This window comes from Garra rufa, chromosome 25 (genome assembly GCF_049309525.1).
Source record: "Garra rufa chromosome 25, GarRuf1.0, whole genome shotgun sequence".
In the NCBI taxonomy this organism is placed as follows: domain Eukaryota; kingdom Metazoa; phylum Chordata; class Actinopteri; order Cypriniformes; family Cyprinidae; genus Garra; species Garra rufa.
The window spans coordinates 5,457,693-5,475,761 of record NC_133385.1 but is presented as its reverse complement, the minus strand read 5'-3'; the positions used below and the strand labels follow the sequence as shown (position 1 = coordinate 5,475,761).

The 18,069-nt window shown below is 27.2% G+C and overlaps 1 long non-coding RNA gene across 1 annotated transcript; it reads right to left on the bottom strand.

The window, feature by feature from the left end:
• Nucleotides 1-8,905: 8,905 nt before the first annotated feature.
• LOC141301136 (uncharacterized) lies at nucleotides 8,906-15,690 on the bottom strand. Its single transcript, XR_012342113.1, has 2 exons — nucleotides 15,580-15,690; nucleotides 8,906-9,212 (listed from the first exon to the last, which is right to left on the bottom strand). It is a non-coding gene; the product is annotated as an uncharacterized lncRNA (long non-coding RNA).
• Nucleotides 15,691-18,069: the final 2,379 nt, after the last annotated feature.

Below are 18,069 nucleotides of genomic sequence, written 5' to 3'. Positions count from 1 at the left end.
TTTAAACCTAACATTTTAGAAAACTTTTTAATACAAAAAATGCTTGCAATTGACTGGGTAAGTAAGGTGATAACTATTAGGTAATGTTTTTCTTGGTTCTGCAAATTTTAAAGCAACCTTTTCTTGCAAATATGGTTTTAAATGTTTAAAAAAAACTTTTTTTTCTCATTTATTCGAACACTTTTGCATGTTGCCCACAGTCTAAAATTGTTTTAACCAGCAACAAACATCAGTTTTTCGGGACTTATTCGAGGTCACAGATCAGCTAACAAAAACACATTTGGCTAGGGTATGAAAATGATATTAATAAACGTTCTCTGAACTGTTTTTTTTATTTGATCATTTTGCAAAATCACGGTCTTAAAACACTGTTTTTCCATGCACCTGTCAAGTTTGAGATTTTGGGCTTTTTGCTGTTTCATAAAGTGTTTTTTCAGACTAGTGGAAAGAAAACACCCTATAAGACATTGTTGAATGTTTCTTTTATAGCACTTTATCTGTTTGTGTCGATAGATCTCAATTACAATCCATATTTTTAAAGCCCATAAATCTCCACTTCAGTAGCACTTACACACACCAAACTTTACATTTTTATTTTTTTTCTGAATTATGGATACATTCTATAAACGTAACTTTAAAAACTTTGGGTAACACTTTCCTAAGGCGAGACACTGCAGGTAAATAGGGTTAAACACATTAACTAATAGTTATCACCTTACTTAACCAGTTGATTGATTACATTGATAATTGCAAACATTTTTTTGTATTACAAGATTTCTAAAATGTAAGGTTTGAATATGCAAACGAGGCATTATTTTATGAAATATGCGCTAATTTTGGTTTTTCATAGTGTTTTTTCAGACTAGTGAAAAGAAAAGACCCAAAAGACACTGTTAAGTGTTTCTTTTATAGCACTTTATCTAGTTGTGTCAATAGATCTCAATGACAGTCCATCTTTTTAAAGGCCGTTTTCTCAAAATGAGATTTTCTCTTACACTGAGCCATAAATCTCCAGGCATAAAATTTTCTGAATTATGGAGTGACAAAATGAGATACCCAAAATTCCTTCTGTAAAAACATTTGATTCTAATATTTAAAAAAAAAATTAAACAAGAATTTTGAAACTGACTTCATCCAGTGTTTAGATTTTTGCACTAGAAATGTATGCAAATTAGTGCATATTTCATTAAATAATGACTCATTTGCATATTTAAACCTAACATTTTAGAAAACTTGTAATACCAAAAATGTAATCAATTAACTGGGTAAGTAAGGTGATAACTATTAGTTAATGTTTTTCTTGGTTATGCAAATTTTAAAGCAACCTTTCCTTGCAAACATGGTTTTAAAAGTTAAAAAAACATTTTTCTTTCTCGGTTATTCGAACGGTAAAGTAACATTCCATTTGATCATTTTGCATTGTTGGAATGTTACGTTTGAGTCTTCTCTTAACATTCTAAAACAAGTAACATTTATTGGAATGTTACATTTGAATGCTTTCTGAACATTCTGAAACAAGTAACATTTAAAAAACATCAGTTGAACATCCAACTAAAACATTCTATAAACGTAACTTTAAGAGCTTTGGGTAACACTTTCTATGAAGCCTGTATTTATAATACATTATAAGGGTATTGTTAAGGCGAGACACTGCAGGTGAATAGGGTAAAAAAATTAACTAATAGTTATCACCATTGATTACATTGATAATTGAAAAAAAATTTTTGTATTACAAGTTTTCTAAAGTGTTAGGTTTAAATATGCAAATGAGCCATTATTTAATGAAATATGAACTAATTTGCATACATTATTAGAACAAAAATCTAAACACCGGATAAAGTCAGTTTTAAAATTCTTGTTTAATTTTTTTGACATATTAGAGTCAAATGTTTTTACAGAGGGGATTTCTACTGAAGTGGAGATTTATGGCTCAGTGTAGGAGAAAAAACTCATTTGGAGAAAACAGACTTTAAAAATATGGATTGTAATTGAGATCTATTGACACAAATAGAGAAAGGCCAAAATCTCAAAATTGACAGGCGCATGAAAAAAGTGTTTTTGCATCTCCCCTTGATAATGCATAATGCATTATAAAAAATGTTGTATCATCTCATGAGTGTTCATAAGAACAGTTTTAATGTGTTTTAGCTTTTTTTTTAGAGTATGATTATTTATAACAATGAACACATTGCATTCACTTCATTTACCATGAATTATACTTCTCATATGTATTATAAGTCTCATATCTTGCCATGTTACTTAGGTCACTTTACTATTTGTATTAGAATTCAAACTTCTACATTTTTACAATTCGTGAACGAAAACATTTTGTAATCTGATTTTGATGTACATTTTCCATGTTAATGCAATGTCTGATTTTAAAATGGTTTTCAAAGGATGAATTTTGAGATTTAAAAAGGCAACGTAATGTAATGTAAAAAATAAATGCAATATGATAAAGTCCATTGTAAATGAAGTCGATTTAATATGGTGTCCATTGTGGGTTATGAATAATCATAATCACAAAGGTAAAAGTTAAAACCTCAAATACATATTTTCAATTATAATTGTTGTTATGATTATGATATAATATTATAATTTTTTTTAAATGCATTATGCATTCATTATAATGCCTTAGAAATACTGTAATGTATTAGAAATAGGAAACGAACTTTGTTTAGAAAGTTGTGCCAGAAGTTGTGAGAAGGCTTTTTTTTGTTTTTGCATTACACTGAATGCAAACATCATTAACATTAGCCGAGCTTGAATCTGTACATCCACATCAGAGAATTGTGAAATACATTCGAAGTCATTAAATAGAGCTTGGAGTTTATGTGATTACTATTTCGAGCCACTTAAAGACGCATCTGCATGCAATTTTCATGTCATTCACAGTCCATTTCCAAAATTCAATCACATTTTTAAGGAAATTCAGAGTCAAGGATAAATACACAATTGTAAAAAAGTGCAATATCATAGCAATATGAACTCAGCAATCATTGATGGTTGTAGATAGAGTCATCTAAAAAACATTTAGATGCTTAGAAATTACTTTCTTTTCACTAGTTTCACTTTTCCTCATCGTGTGTGAAATCTCAATGTCTTTTGGTGATATTTGTCCAATTATTTGCTTCAGAAGTGTAATTTTGCATGTTTCTTTGCAATAAATTATATTAAATATGAAATCAAATATGTAATGCAGTGACATTCGGATATTTTAAGTGTGTCTAAATAGATTTTGAGTGACTGTGTCAGAAACAAAACTGAGGGTTAAACAGTAAAAGCCATGCAGACAAATTGACGATATACAGATTAAATCTGAAAATCACTAAATAATGCGATCCTGACCAACGATGACAATAAACACATCAATTTAGAGTCTATTTAGTCATAATATAAAAAAATATGTATGTATTTAGTTTTTTGGTTTTTTTTTTACATTTGACATGTAATAAATTGCCACAACTAACTTTTACACAACTTACTTTTTTGTCCAAACCCTTTATTCATATTACATTCTCAAATATAAAATTTGGCTTTAAAAACTCAAATGTACTAAACTAAAATGCACAGTCTAGCAATGGTTCTAAAAACAATGGAAATTATTTACTTGTATATTTACTGTAATAATATATTTTAAAGAATGTGGTATAATTTTAAATAAATTGCATTTTCAAAATATTCAAATATAATTACTTTAAATAATTAAATTATGTTTAAATAGTAATTTTAGAAATAATTTACCTCTGTAAAAAATATATATAGTTATAGTTAAAAATATGTAAAAAAAAAAAACAAACTTAAAAACAAAATTTGTTAAACTAAAATGCAGTCTAGCATTGCTTTAAAAATAATAGGAACAATTTACTTGTACATTTACTGTAATAATATTTTTTTAAGTAATGTACTGTAACTTAGGTTAAGATTTTCTAAATAATCATTTTAATTAAATATTTTATTATTTCAATTTAAAAGCCACAATGGCTACAAACAAACTGTACCCCAATATAATCAAGTATTTTCAAATATTAAAATATAATGAATTAAAAAAAATAATTTTCAAATGTAGTCATTTTAGAAATAATTTACCTTGATAAAAAATAATATATTAATAATATCAATATTAAAAATTAATAATATAATATAATATAATATTTATTAAAATATAAAATATTTAATTATTAATATTTAAAATAAAAATATAAATAATTTTCAAATGTAGTCATTTTAGAAATAATTTACCTTGGTAAATAAATATGCATATGAACGCATTGCTTCTAAAAACAATAGAAATGATTTACTGTAATATTTATATTTACTCTAATAATATTTCTTTAAATAATAATATTTCTAAGATAATGTGCTGCAATTTAGTGAAGATTTTTTACATTGGGATTTTCTAAAAGATCGTTTTGTTTCTAAAAGTCATTTTAGTAATGTAATACTCAGATATCAAGTATTTTCAAAATATTCAAATATAATTAATTAAAACAATTACAATATTTTTAAATATAGTCATTTTATCAATAATTTACTATTAAAAATATATTATTTATTTTATTTATTTTTTCCAAGGTTTATCAAGGTACAAAAACAATAGAAATTATTTACTTGTATATTTACTGTAATAATATTTCTTGAGATAAATTTACTGTAATTTAGGTTAAGATTTTTCTAAAAAATAATTTAAATAATTATGTTATTATTTGAATTTTAAAGCCACAATGACTACAAACATGCTGTACTCCGATATAATCAAGTGTTTTCAAATATTCAAATATAATTAATTAAAATAAATAAATAATTTTCAAATGTAATCATTTTAGAAATAATTTACCTCTGTAAAAATATATTTTATATAGAGGTAATTATATATATATATATATACACACACAGTACAGATCAAAAGCTTGGACACACCTTCTCATTCAAATGAATGAGAAGATGTGTCCAAACTTTTGGTCTGTACTGTAGATATGAATTCAACTGAAAAAATTTTTGAAAAAATATTTTTCAGGTGGTCAAATAGAAAATAGCAAATAGTGGAGCTCTGCAGCCACCTACTGATAAAAGTTATTTGTAGTTGTTTTTTTTTTACTTTTAAAACTGGATTTTCCAAAAGATGGGCAAAAATCTTACACTAAACCATGTGAAATTATCCATGTTATCCCCATGAATTAAAGTTAGAAATGTGGGTCTTTTATAAAATGAATTTTATATAAAAAAAGCAGTTTTTGTATAGAAACCCATTTAAAAAATATTTATTTATTAATTTATATATATTTAAAAAATATCACTAACCCACTGAAAACTGCACAAATGTAGAGTAAAAACTTTAATAAACAGAAAAATATACAGTACAGACCAAAAGTTTGGACACACCTTCTCATTCATTTGAATATATATATATATATATATATATATATATATTAATTAAAAAACCTTAAAACAAAATGTATTAAATGTAAAATGCAGTCTAGCATTGCTTCTAAAAACAATAGAAATTTTTTACTTGTATATTTACTGTAATAATATTCTTTTAAGATAATGTGCTATAATTTAGGTTAACATTTTCTAAATAATCATTCTAAATAAATATTATATTATTTAAATTTAAAAGACATATTTACTGCAATAATATTTCTTTAAATGTTAACATTTCTAAGATAATGTGCTGTAATTTAGTTAAGATTTTTTTATGAAATAATTTCCTTTAACCCCTCTTATATTACTTAAACCCATTGTCTTTGCACTCAACAAGCCTGCATTTTTCAAAGCAAATCCATGGATCGAATGCAAATTCTTTGACATCTAAATCACGACCTAAGATCACTCCACGCCGACTGTCTTTTACTTGAACGTAATGAACTATACAATCCGTCCATCCATCCGTCTGTCTGTGGAAATGTGGCCTCTCAGAGAAAGCCGGCACTCACCTAAAGACAGACACCGAGAGAAAGCGGCGGAGCTACCGGGTGGCTTTCGCCTAATGATCCCCACCCCCAACTTTTTCATTTTCTAAAGGTAGAGCTGTCTGTCTGTCTGTGGGACTGTCTCTCTCTCTCTCTCTCTCTCTCTCTCGGGTCTAGACTGAGGGGGGCTGGGTGGACTCGGGAAGGTCACGTGTGCCAAGCCCATGACAAAAGCCTCTTTTATGAAGAGCGTATGCAGATAGAGCTGCCTCTTTTGTGCACCGACCCCAAGCTCGGATGGAGAGGAGGAGGAGGAGGGAGAGAGAAAGAGAGAGAGAGTTAGATGTAGATGCTCTGAGAGCTCGTGACTGGTGTGAAATTGGTATGCGGACAGAAAACGCAACCTGGTTTGCGAACAAAATGGTTTAAATGTCCTTTGAAGACCCCCAAAGCACAGTTTTGTAGCTTTCAGTCCATTTAAAAACTTTAATGGTAAGCAACACTGTTTAGCACACAAATTGTAACACTTTACCATAAGGTTCATTAGTTAACATGAACTAAGAATGAACAATACTTTTACTACTGCATTATTAAAAATGCAATAAATACTGCAATACATGTATTGTTCATTGTTTGTTCATGTTAGTTAAAATAGTAACAAATGACACCTTATTGGAAAGCATTACCAATTGTATTAATATTACCATGAGCTTTTTTATTATTATTTTCATACGCTCAGTTATAAGCATAATTGTTTTTTAATAATACGTGTTCTTGAAGGCCTAAAGTCAGTGTTAATTTTGTATTTCAGAAATGTAATATATATATATTAATAGTAAAGTATATAGTTTATAAATAGCCAATAAATTGGCTATTATTTATATATTTTTAGTTCTTATTTTAATCATAGTTATATTTTTAGTAATTTTATTTAATTTATTTATTTAGCCACAATATGCACCTTTAATTGCTTTGAAAATATCTTTATTCTTGCAGTTTTTCTACTTCACAAGATGCTAATTGATGGACTGGACTGGTGTGGAGTACTTGTGGATTATTGTGATGTTTCATTCTGACGGCACCCATTCACATCCATTGGTGAGCAAGTGACGCCATGCTACATTTCTCCAAATCTGATGAAGAAACAAACTCATCTACATCTTGGATGGCCTGAGGGTGAGTACATTTTCAGGAAATTTTAATTTTTGGGTGAACTAGTTTTAAAATTGAGCACCCTACAGCTTGCTGAATATCATAAATGCATCTTTAATTGCTTTGAAAAAATGTGAAGTGGAAAAACTGCAAAAATAAAGACAAGATGTTAACTGATGGTCTGGAGTGGTGTGGATGACTTGTGGCTTATTGTGATATTTTTAATCAGCTGTTTAGACTCTCATTCTGACGGCACCCATTCACATCCATTGGTGAGTAAGTGATGCAATGTTACATTTCTCCAAATCTGATGAAGAAACAAACTCATCTACATCTTGGATGGCCTGAGGGTGAGTACATTTTCAGGAAATTAAAATTTTTGGGTGAACTAGTTTAAAATTGAGCACCCTACAGCTTGCTGAATATCATAAATGCACCTTTAATTGCTTTGAAAAAATGTGAAGTGGAAAAACTGCAAAAATAAAGACAAGATGTTAACTGATGGTCTGGAGTGGTGTGGATGACTTGTGGCTTATTGTGATATTTTTAATCAGCTGTTTGGACTCTCATTCTGACGGCACCCATTCACATCCATTGGTGAGTAAGTGACGCAATGCTACATTTCTCCAAATCTGATGAAGAAACAAACTCATCTACATCTTGGATGGCCTGAGGGTGAGTACATTTTCAGGAAATTTTAATTTTTGGGTGAACTAGTTTAAAATTGAGCACCCTACAGCTTGCTGAATATAATAAATGCACCTTTAATTGCTTTGAAAAAATGTGAAGTGGAAAAACTGCAAAAATAAAGACAAGATGTTAACTGATGGTCTGGAGTGGTGTGGATGACTTGTGGCTTATTGTGATATTTTTAATCAGCTGTTTGGACTCTCATTCTGACGGCACCCATTCACATCCATTGGTGAGCAAGTGACGCAATGCTACATTTCTCCAAATCTGATGAAGAAACAAACTCATCTACATCTTGGATGGCCTGAGGGTGAGTACATTTTCAGGAAATTTTAATTTTTGGGTGAACTAGTTTTAAAATTGAGCACCCTACAGCTTGCTGAATATCATAAATGCACCTTTAATTGCTTTGAAAAAATGTGAAGTGGAAAAACTGCAAAAATAAAGACAAGATGTTAACTGATGGTCTGGAGTGGTGTGGATGACTTGTGGCTTATTGTGATATTTTTAATCAGCTGTTTGGACTCTCATTCTGACGGCACCCATTCACATCCATTGGTGAGCAAGTGACGCCATGCTACATTTCTCCAAATCTGATGAAGAAACAAACTCATCTACATCTTGGATGGCCTGAGGGTGCGTATATTTTCAGCAAATGTTCATTTTTGGGTGAACTAGGATAAAATCGAGCACTAAAAACGGACCTCAGGATGGTCTCATTGTCCGCTGGAGTTAGTTGACAGTCGTCCAGCGCAACCAAGTATTTCAGGTCACTTCGTATGCAGTTTGTACGACAGCCAAAAGTCCCAGAATGCCTGGCGAAAGCCCAGCTGTGTCCAGCTCCGAGAGTTAACTGTTGCGACACAAGATTTTTCCTCCTTTGCCTTCTGTTTATCTTTCTAAACAACCGTTTTTCCCTTTGTTTGGGGAATCTGAGCCACTCGGCTCGACATATGACACAAACACAGCTCACTAAACACGCAGATCGCTGATATTTCAGTCATTTAATCACATAAAAACACGTCAGAGTGCTGTGACTTCATCACTGAAACACATCTGACACATTTGGATTTTTAAGTGGCTTCTTAAAGGGACAGTCACCCAAAAAGTCACTTATTCAGCCTCATGTCCATTAAAAAAACAGTATGATGTTATTTCATCTTTAGAAAGAGCTTTTAATGCTTCAGTAAGGATTAAAAGTATCAAAAATAGTCAAGTTGAAGATGCCATTCAAATTCCCAGGAACAAATCACAGCATACAGGGACAGTATATGATTTTATTGTGGTTGAACTGTTCCTTTAAGAGTCTCTTTTAAAGCAGCTCCAGCGTCCATCTGTTATAGACGTTTGGACCGGTTCTCTAATCCACCTGCTTTATATTTCTCTGGTCTCTAGAGACCCGGCCTTGTCCAGTTCGCTGCTTTCTGTCCGTTCTGCATCTGTCCCACACCTGCATCTCTGATAACACAAAGAAAGGACCAAAAAGTTTACCGCAAAACAGCCTGGAGGAATGGCACACAGCCACGAGAGATTCAGTTACTCACAATATACTGTGTGCATCTATGTTAATGTTATTTTAGCTATTTGTATGCTATCCGTTTTTATTGATTGGTTTTGAATTATCTAATTTTTTTTTTTGTTTTACATTTTAATTTTTTAGAAATGTTGCTACTTATTTTTTTTTTTTGTAAATATTACTATTCATGCTTAATTTGTTTTATTTTAGATTTTTATTCATTTCCAGTTAATAATTTTTTTATTTATAAACATTTCACCATATTTATTTATTTATTTATATTTATTTTAATAAATATAATTAATTAATTAATCTTCATCTTGTAAATTTGTGTTTTTTCCAATTGTATTTTTTAGCTTAATTTTTCTTATTGATTTATTATTTATTTATAAACAGTCATTGTATCTTCTAGACCTTTTCATTTCTCAAGGCAATATTTGTATTTTTGAGCGTTTTCTTTATTTCTTACTTATTTTTTAATCTTTAACCTTTTCAACTTGTTTCTACATTTTTTTTTATAAATTTTTTTTTATAATTATAAATAAATAAATACTGGTATCTTCTGCTATTTATCTATCTATCTATCTATCTATCTATCTATCTATCTATCTATCTATCTATCTATCTATCTATCTATCTATCTATCTATCTATTTATTTATTTATTAAAAATAATCTTCTGCAATATTTGTATTTGTTATTTTATTTTTTTCTCTCTAATTTATTTATTTATCTATAAACAAACAAATAAATAAAATAATGGTATCTTCTGCTTATAACTTTTTCATTTGCCAAGGCAATATTTGTATTTTTAGCCTATGTTTGTTGGTTTATTTATTTATTTTATCTTTATCTTATAAACTTGTTCATTTGCCAAGGCATTATTTGTATTTCTTTCTTTCTTTCTTAATTTCTTTCGTTCTTTCTTTTTCCTTGTATTTTTTAGCTTAAATAAATATTTTTAAAAAACTTAAGGTAAAAAAATACAAATATTGCTTTGCCAAATTAAAAAAGTTTATAAGCTGAAGAGAAATAAATAAATGCATAAATAAATATGAGAGACAAAATATTTATTTATTTTATTTATTTATTTATGAACAAACAAACAAACTAACTAACTAATAAATAGATAAATAATGGTATCATTGACTTATAAACCTTTTCTTTTGCCAAGGCAATGTGCAATTTCCCCCCTTATTTATTCATTTATTTATTTATTTATTTATTCATTCAATCTTTACAACAGAATATTGGCATACATTTATAAAGATTTTTCTGCCATTATAAAATGAAATACATTGTTATTGTTTTGACTTTAATGCTTTCTGTTTTGTTATTCATTTTCATAAATATTGTCCCTTTAAACTAGTTTCACTAGTTCCTTTGTTTCAATTTTCAGCATCTTAATATAAATCCAGAATTACTTAATTATACGCACACAAACATATTAATAAAATAAAAATACACATTAAATTATTAGGATCATTCTTCAAAGAAGAATTATAAAAAATGGCATTTTTATGACAAAAGATCATAATTAATGATTTAACTAGATTATTACTGCTTCTTGCATTAACTCGTTTAGTTATAAATTCATTATAATATATTAATATATAAATTCATTTTTAAATTTAATGTTAATAAAGTGAAAAAATATTGATATTTTACTCATAATGTCCAGCCCTACATATTTCATCCTCAACTCATTCATAAATATTAACACAGAGTTCAAAGAAAACTCCATTACAAACAGTGATGTTGATTTGATTATTATTGGAGTGAGATTTGTATTTGTCCAGTATGTGATTGGCAGCAGCAGGTCTTCTGTTAAAGAGACAGTAGCGCCACCTGATGGATGAACTGGAAACACATCTGATCTCAAGCTGTCAGTAAATCAGCTGCTCATGTGTTCGGAAAAAGATGTATGTCTCCAAAAATATAACAGACAAGATTTACCTCAAGACCATCAGCTTTTCTCTGGCAAAGCTACAAAATATAAAAATAGAAGCAGATTTATAGATTTTCTGAAAGAAAACTGAGTGTTTGCCCAAAGAAAATGTTTTTCTTATCATGCTGCTTTATTAATACTAAGAGTTACTAATGGGAACCGTTTGAGAACTTAAAAGAAACATTAAAAGACATTTTGGGGACAAATATATACAAAAAACGATTACGTAAAAATTTTCTTTTTATTTACTTACTTATATATTTATATATATAAAAAAACTTTCATTTGGCAAGGCAATAGCTTTTCAGCTAAAGTTTGTTTTTTATTTATGTATTTATTTATTTATAGTGGTATTTTCAGCTTATAAACTTTTTCATTTGCAAAGGCAAAATTTATATTTTTTAGAATAAGTGTTTATTTATTTTTAATTTAATTTTAGCTTAAGTTTGTTTCTTATTTATGTATTTATTTATTTATAATGGTATTTTCAGCTTATAAACTTTTTCATTTGCAAAGGCAAAATTTATATTTTTTAGCATAAGTGTTTATTTATTTTCAATTTAATTTAATTTAATTTTAGCTTAAGTTTGTTTCTTATTTATGTATTTATTTATTTATAGTGGTATTTTCAGCTTATAAACTTTTTCATTTGCAAAGGCAAAATTTATATTTTTTAGCATAAGTGTTTATTTATTTTTAATTTAATTTTAGCTTAAGTTTGTTTCTTATTTATGTATTTATTTATTTATAGTGGTATTTTCAGCTTATAAACTTTTTCATTTGCAAAGGCAAAATTTATATTTTTTAGCATAAGTGTTTATTTATTTTTAATTTAATTTTAGCTTAAGTTTGTTTCTTATTTATGTATTTATTTATTTATAATGGTATTTTCAGCTTATAAACTGTTTCATTTGCAAAGGCAAAATTTATATTTTTTAGCATAAGTGTTTATTTATTTTCAATTTAATTTAATTTAATTTTAGCTTAAGTTTGTTTCTTATTTATGTATTTATTTATTTATAATGGTATTTTCAGCTTAGAAACTTTTTCATTTGCAAAGGCAATATTTATATTTTTAGCATAAGTGTTTTTTTATTTTTTATTTAATTTCATTTAATTTTAGCTTAAGTTTGTTTCTTATTTATGTATTTTTTTATTTATAATGGTATTTTCAGCTTATAAACTTTTTCATTTGCAAAGGCAATATTTATATTTTTAGCATACGTGTTTTTTATTTTTTATTTAATTTAATTTAATTTAAATTTAACTTTAGCTTAAATTTGTTTCTTATTTATGTATTTATTTATTTATAATGGTATTTTCAGCTTAAAAACTTTTTGATTTGCAAAGGCAAAATTGATATTTTTTAGCATAAGTGTTTTTTTATTTTTAATTTAATTTCATTTAATTTTAGCTTAAGTTTGTTTCTTATTTATGTATCTATTTATTTATAATGGTATTTTCAGCTTATAAACTTTTTCATTTGCAAAGGCAATATTTATATTTTTTTAGCAAAAGTGTTTATTTATTTTTAATTTAATTTAATTTCATTTCATTTAATTTTAGCTTAAGTTTGTTTCTTATTTATGCATTTATTTATTTATAATGGTATTTTCAGCTTATAAACTGTTTCATTTGCCAAGGCAATAATTATATTTTTAGCTTGTTATTTATTTATTTATTTTTAATTTAATTTAATTTAACTTAAATGTGTTTCTTATTTATGTATTTATTTATTTATAATGGTATTTTCAGCTTATAAACTTTTTAAATAAATAAATAAAAGAGGAAAAACATAAATATATACTAAAATATACTTAAATATACACTAAATATATAAATATTGCCTTGGCAAATGAAAAAGTTTATAAGCTGAGGAGAAATAAATGAATAAATAAATATTTCTCCTCAGTTTATAAACTTTTTCATTTGCCAAGGCAATATTTGTATTTTTTAGCTTACGTTTTTTCTTATTTATTTATTTTAGTCATATTGTCAGCTTATACACTTTTTAACTTTAAAGCAAATAAATAAATACCATTTCATCTTATTAATGTATCAGATAAGTATTTGATATTTTTTACCTTTTTCAACTAGATTAAAAAATATGATTAAATATTATATTATGTAATAAAATCAATATTATAATAGAATTTATTACTTAATTTTTTTTTAATTAATTAAAAGGATTTAATATTATAATTTATTACATGTATTTATTATTTGATATTTTTGAGTTCTTTTCCTAGGCAGATGAAGCATTATCTCATCTTGCCAACCAGACACCAATTTAAAAAATAAAATAAAAATTAATATTATATTATGTATTAAAATCGAATAAAATAATAGAATATAATTTATTATTTAAATTTTTTGTAATTATTTTAAATTAAAAGGATTTAATATTATAATTTATTTAAATTTTTGTAATATATATAAAAAAGCAAATACATTTTATTAAATATTTAAGAGATCACTTCTGTGATTTTTATTGAATAAACATGAAGATTAAAAACACTACTTTAGATGTAATTGTTTTTTTGATTAATAGGATTTATTATAATATTAAATGTTAAAATGACAATATTTTAGGCATTAAATACTATAATTTATTTAATAATTATTTAATATAGAAAAATATAAAATTGAAAATGGTATTAAAATGTTAAAAAATATCTCTTTTTTAATTTTGATTTTGTAAATGATTTGAGGCTAAAACACTGCTTTAGATGTAATTGGTCACTGCAGTCTGTAAGAAAAAAATATTAATATATAACATTTTATATTAGTTAATGTAATATTAAATATTAAAATGATCATATTTAAATTCATTAAATTGTATTAAATGATTTAATATGACATTTTATTTACATTTTTGTAATATATATAAAAATGCAAATATATTTAATTAAATATTTAAGAGATCTCTTCTGTGATTTTTATTTAATAAACATGAAGATTAAATACATTAAATACTTTAAATGTAATTGTTCACTTTTGCTTAAAACAGACAAACAGTCAAACATCTCAAATTAATCTCAATACTGTCTAAGGAAAAAAAACTAATAGTATTTATTATCATATTAAATATTAAAATTACAATAATTTAGGCATTAAATACTATAATTTATTTCATATTTATTTAACAAATAAAAAAAATATATAATATTATATAATAATAATATATAATATTACATTAATTATTATTATTTAATGTAATATTAAATATTAAAATAATCATTAAAATTAATTACATTTTAGTAAATTAATTATTTTTTAAATATTATAATTACTTTAAATTTTTGTAATATATAAAAAGGCAAATATATTTTATTAAATACTTAAGAGATCTCTTCTGTTATTTTTATTTAATAAACATGAAGATTAAATACATTTTGGGGGGGCAAAACATTTAGAGGATTTATTATAATATTAAATATTAAAATTACAATATTTTAGGCATTAAATACTATAATTTATTTAATATTCATTTAACAAAGAAAAAATATATAATATTATATAATAATATGTAATATTAAATATTAAAATAATAATTTAAATTAATTCAATTTTGGTAAATTAATTATTTTTAAAATATTATAATTACTTTAAATTTTTGTAATATATATAAAAAGGCAAATATATTTTATTAAATACTTAAGAGATCTCTTCTGTTATTTTTATTTAATAAACATGAAGAATAAATCATTTTTTGTTTTTTGGGGGGGGTGATTGATTCTAATATTAAATATTAAAATTACAATATTTTAGGCATTAAATACTATAATTTAGTTAATATTTCTTTAATATAGAAAAATATAAAATTGAAAATTGTATTAAATTTCGTAAATGATTTTAGGCTAAAATACACAATGTAATCTTACGAAAAAAAATATAATATTTTATATTATTTAATGTTATATTACATATTAAAACACATTCTAAATTTTTAATTTAGCAGAAATTTTAAATAAAATATTTCTTATTAAATATTGAAGAGATCTCATTTGTGGTTTTTATTTGACAAAACTTTAGCCTAAAATACACTACATTTGTGTGTGTGTGTGTGTGTGTGTGTGTGTGTGTGTGTGTGTGTGTGTGTGTGTTTAACTAAATTAAAAATACAAATTTTAAAGACATATTGCATTAAGTGTATCATGCCACACTGCTGTCATCTGTGAAACATGCACAAAACATAAATAAAAGCCAAATGCATGAGGAAGCGATCCAAGATCTGCACATCTGCACCAGAATAATGAAGCATTATGGGATTAAAGTTTAACCAGCGATATTAAACATTGTCATCGATGGATCGATATCAAAGCGAAGCTGCCATTAGCGTTCATGGATTCCAGGACTGACCTTGATCCGTGTCCAGAAAAGCGTCCGAAAGGCCAACGAACCGCCATTAAAACACACGGGTCGCCGAGTCCACGGACGCGTCCTTCCCCGGGACGACAGACAGGTGCTGTCTGGGTCAGGAGGTAAAGAAGTGCACGCTGCAGGCCAGACGCCGGCCCAGTAAATATACACCAGCTTTCATTCACATGCATAGTGTTGGTAACACAAGACACACAGCAGCTGTAGACAGCACTGAGACCCTTCACACACACACACTGTGACCCTTTTAACCCACATGAGCAGCACAAACAGCTCAGAGCTCAGGGGTCAACCATCAGTAAATCTGAGCTGATTTGAGAAAACATACTGATATATGATACACAGCAGCTAATGCATGTTAAATACATGGATTAAAGTGACATAACATGCACATTTATATATATTATACATATATACAAACATATAAGCAATGTACATACATATATGTGACCCTGGACCACAAAACCAGTCTTAAGTCGCTGGGGTATATTTGTAGCAATAGCCAAAAATACAAAGTATGAGTCGAAATGATAGATTTGTCTTTTATGCCAAAAATCATTACGATAATAAGTAAATATCAGGCTCCATGAAGATATTTTTGTAAATTTCCTACCCTAAATATTTTAAAACTTATTTTTTGAATAGCAACATGCATTGCTAAGAACGTCATTTGGACATCTTTAAAGGCGATTTTCTCAGTATTTAGATTTTTTTGCACCCTCAGATTCCAGATTTTCAAATAGTTGTATCTCGGCCAAATATTGTCCTATCATAACAAACCATACATCAATGGAAAGCTTATTTATTTAGCTTTCAGATGATGTATAAGACTCAACTTCGAAAAATTGACACTTATGACTGGATTTGTGGTCCTGGGTCACATATAGTATATATTATGATATGTTACAAAGAAGTATTAGAATTTAAAATGTGTATGTAGGCCATATTTAAAAGCAGTTTGTGACGTTTTATAATATTGTGACAAATATTATATTATTTTACCAATATTGGAATATGCATAAAAGTCATTTCTTAGTAATCAGTGAAAACTAGGGCTGTCAAATGATTAATCGTGATTAATCACATCCAAAATAAAAGTTTGTTTTTACATAATATATGTGTGAGTACTGAGTATATTAATAATGTGTATATAAATACATACACGTACATGTATATATTATAATAATAGTTGTCTATATATATTTATATTTATTTTTATATTTAATTCTATATACATATAAACTCTTTATAGTTACATATAACATTCTGCATCAAATATATACATGCAAGTGTGAGTATTTTTATATACATAATAAATGTACACAGTACTCACACATGTATTATGTAAAAACAAACTTTTATTTTGGATGTGATTAATCACGATTAATCGTTTGATTTGACAGCCCTAGTGAAAACCATACAAAAAAATGTATTTATTTATTTTTTTATATAGTTTATTTTTGTATAGTATGAGATATATATATATATGCACACATACAGTCAAGCTCGAAATTATTCATACCCCTGGCAAATTCTGAATTAAAGTTACTTTTATTCACATTCTATGGGTAATTCCAAAGTTCTATACCATTCCAAATAGTCCAAACTGTTCTAAAGCATCCTAATTACCCTGATTCATTGGGAACAGCTGTTTTAATCGACTCAACAGGTGAAAAACAGAAGCTCTCTGCTGTTGGTTTGTGGACAGTCATGGCTAAGACAAAGTAACTTTAAGTAAAAAAAAACTAAAATTTGCACACACACATATATGCATATATATATATATATAGTCACGTCTATACCCATCCATCCATCTATGATTGTAAATATCTGCTTTAAATATGTATTATATACATCTTTTACATGCGTTACCTGCCATATATCCGATTTCTACAAGAGAAACAAATCAAGTGGCTTTTTAAGGCAGGATTTCACAATATAAAAGTCAGCGAAATGTTCTAAAAATCAAATCAGACGTGCCGAGAAAGCCATCAATCTGTCGTACGTCACTGCTTTCAGAGCCCAGAGCAAAAGCCATCCATCGTTGAGAGCAGAAATCCACATTAATGGCATAAACGTGCAAATGAAGGGCCGACCTGTCGAGATCTCACCGCTCTCACTCAGCGCAGCTCATAATTCACACTAAACCCTGCCTCCAAATCTCCAAACCGGCAACAAAAACACTCGCCGGGGCCAAGACACCACGGTAAAGCTGGTGAACGTACAGCAGGATGTCATCACCACCACTGGACCTCAGTGAAATATCACAGCAGAACGACAGAGAATTGAGTTTCAGTCCAAAAGTGTTGACTTTGTCATAGATCACGCCAGAAAAGGGCTGACTGGACACCATTCGAGACCGACCTATAACAATCCACTTTACTGATTATACATTAAAGCCCTCGTTTGAATCCATGTTCGTTTCATTTAATCCGTCAATTAATGAAAACCAACCTAATTCCTAGTTTGTTT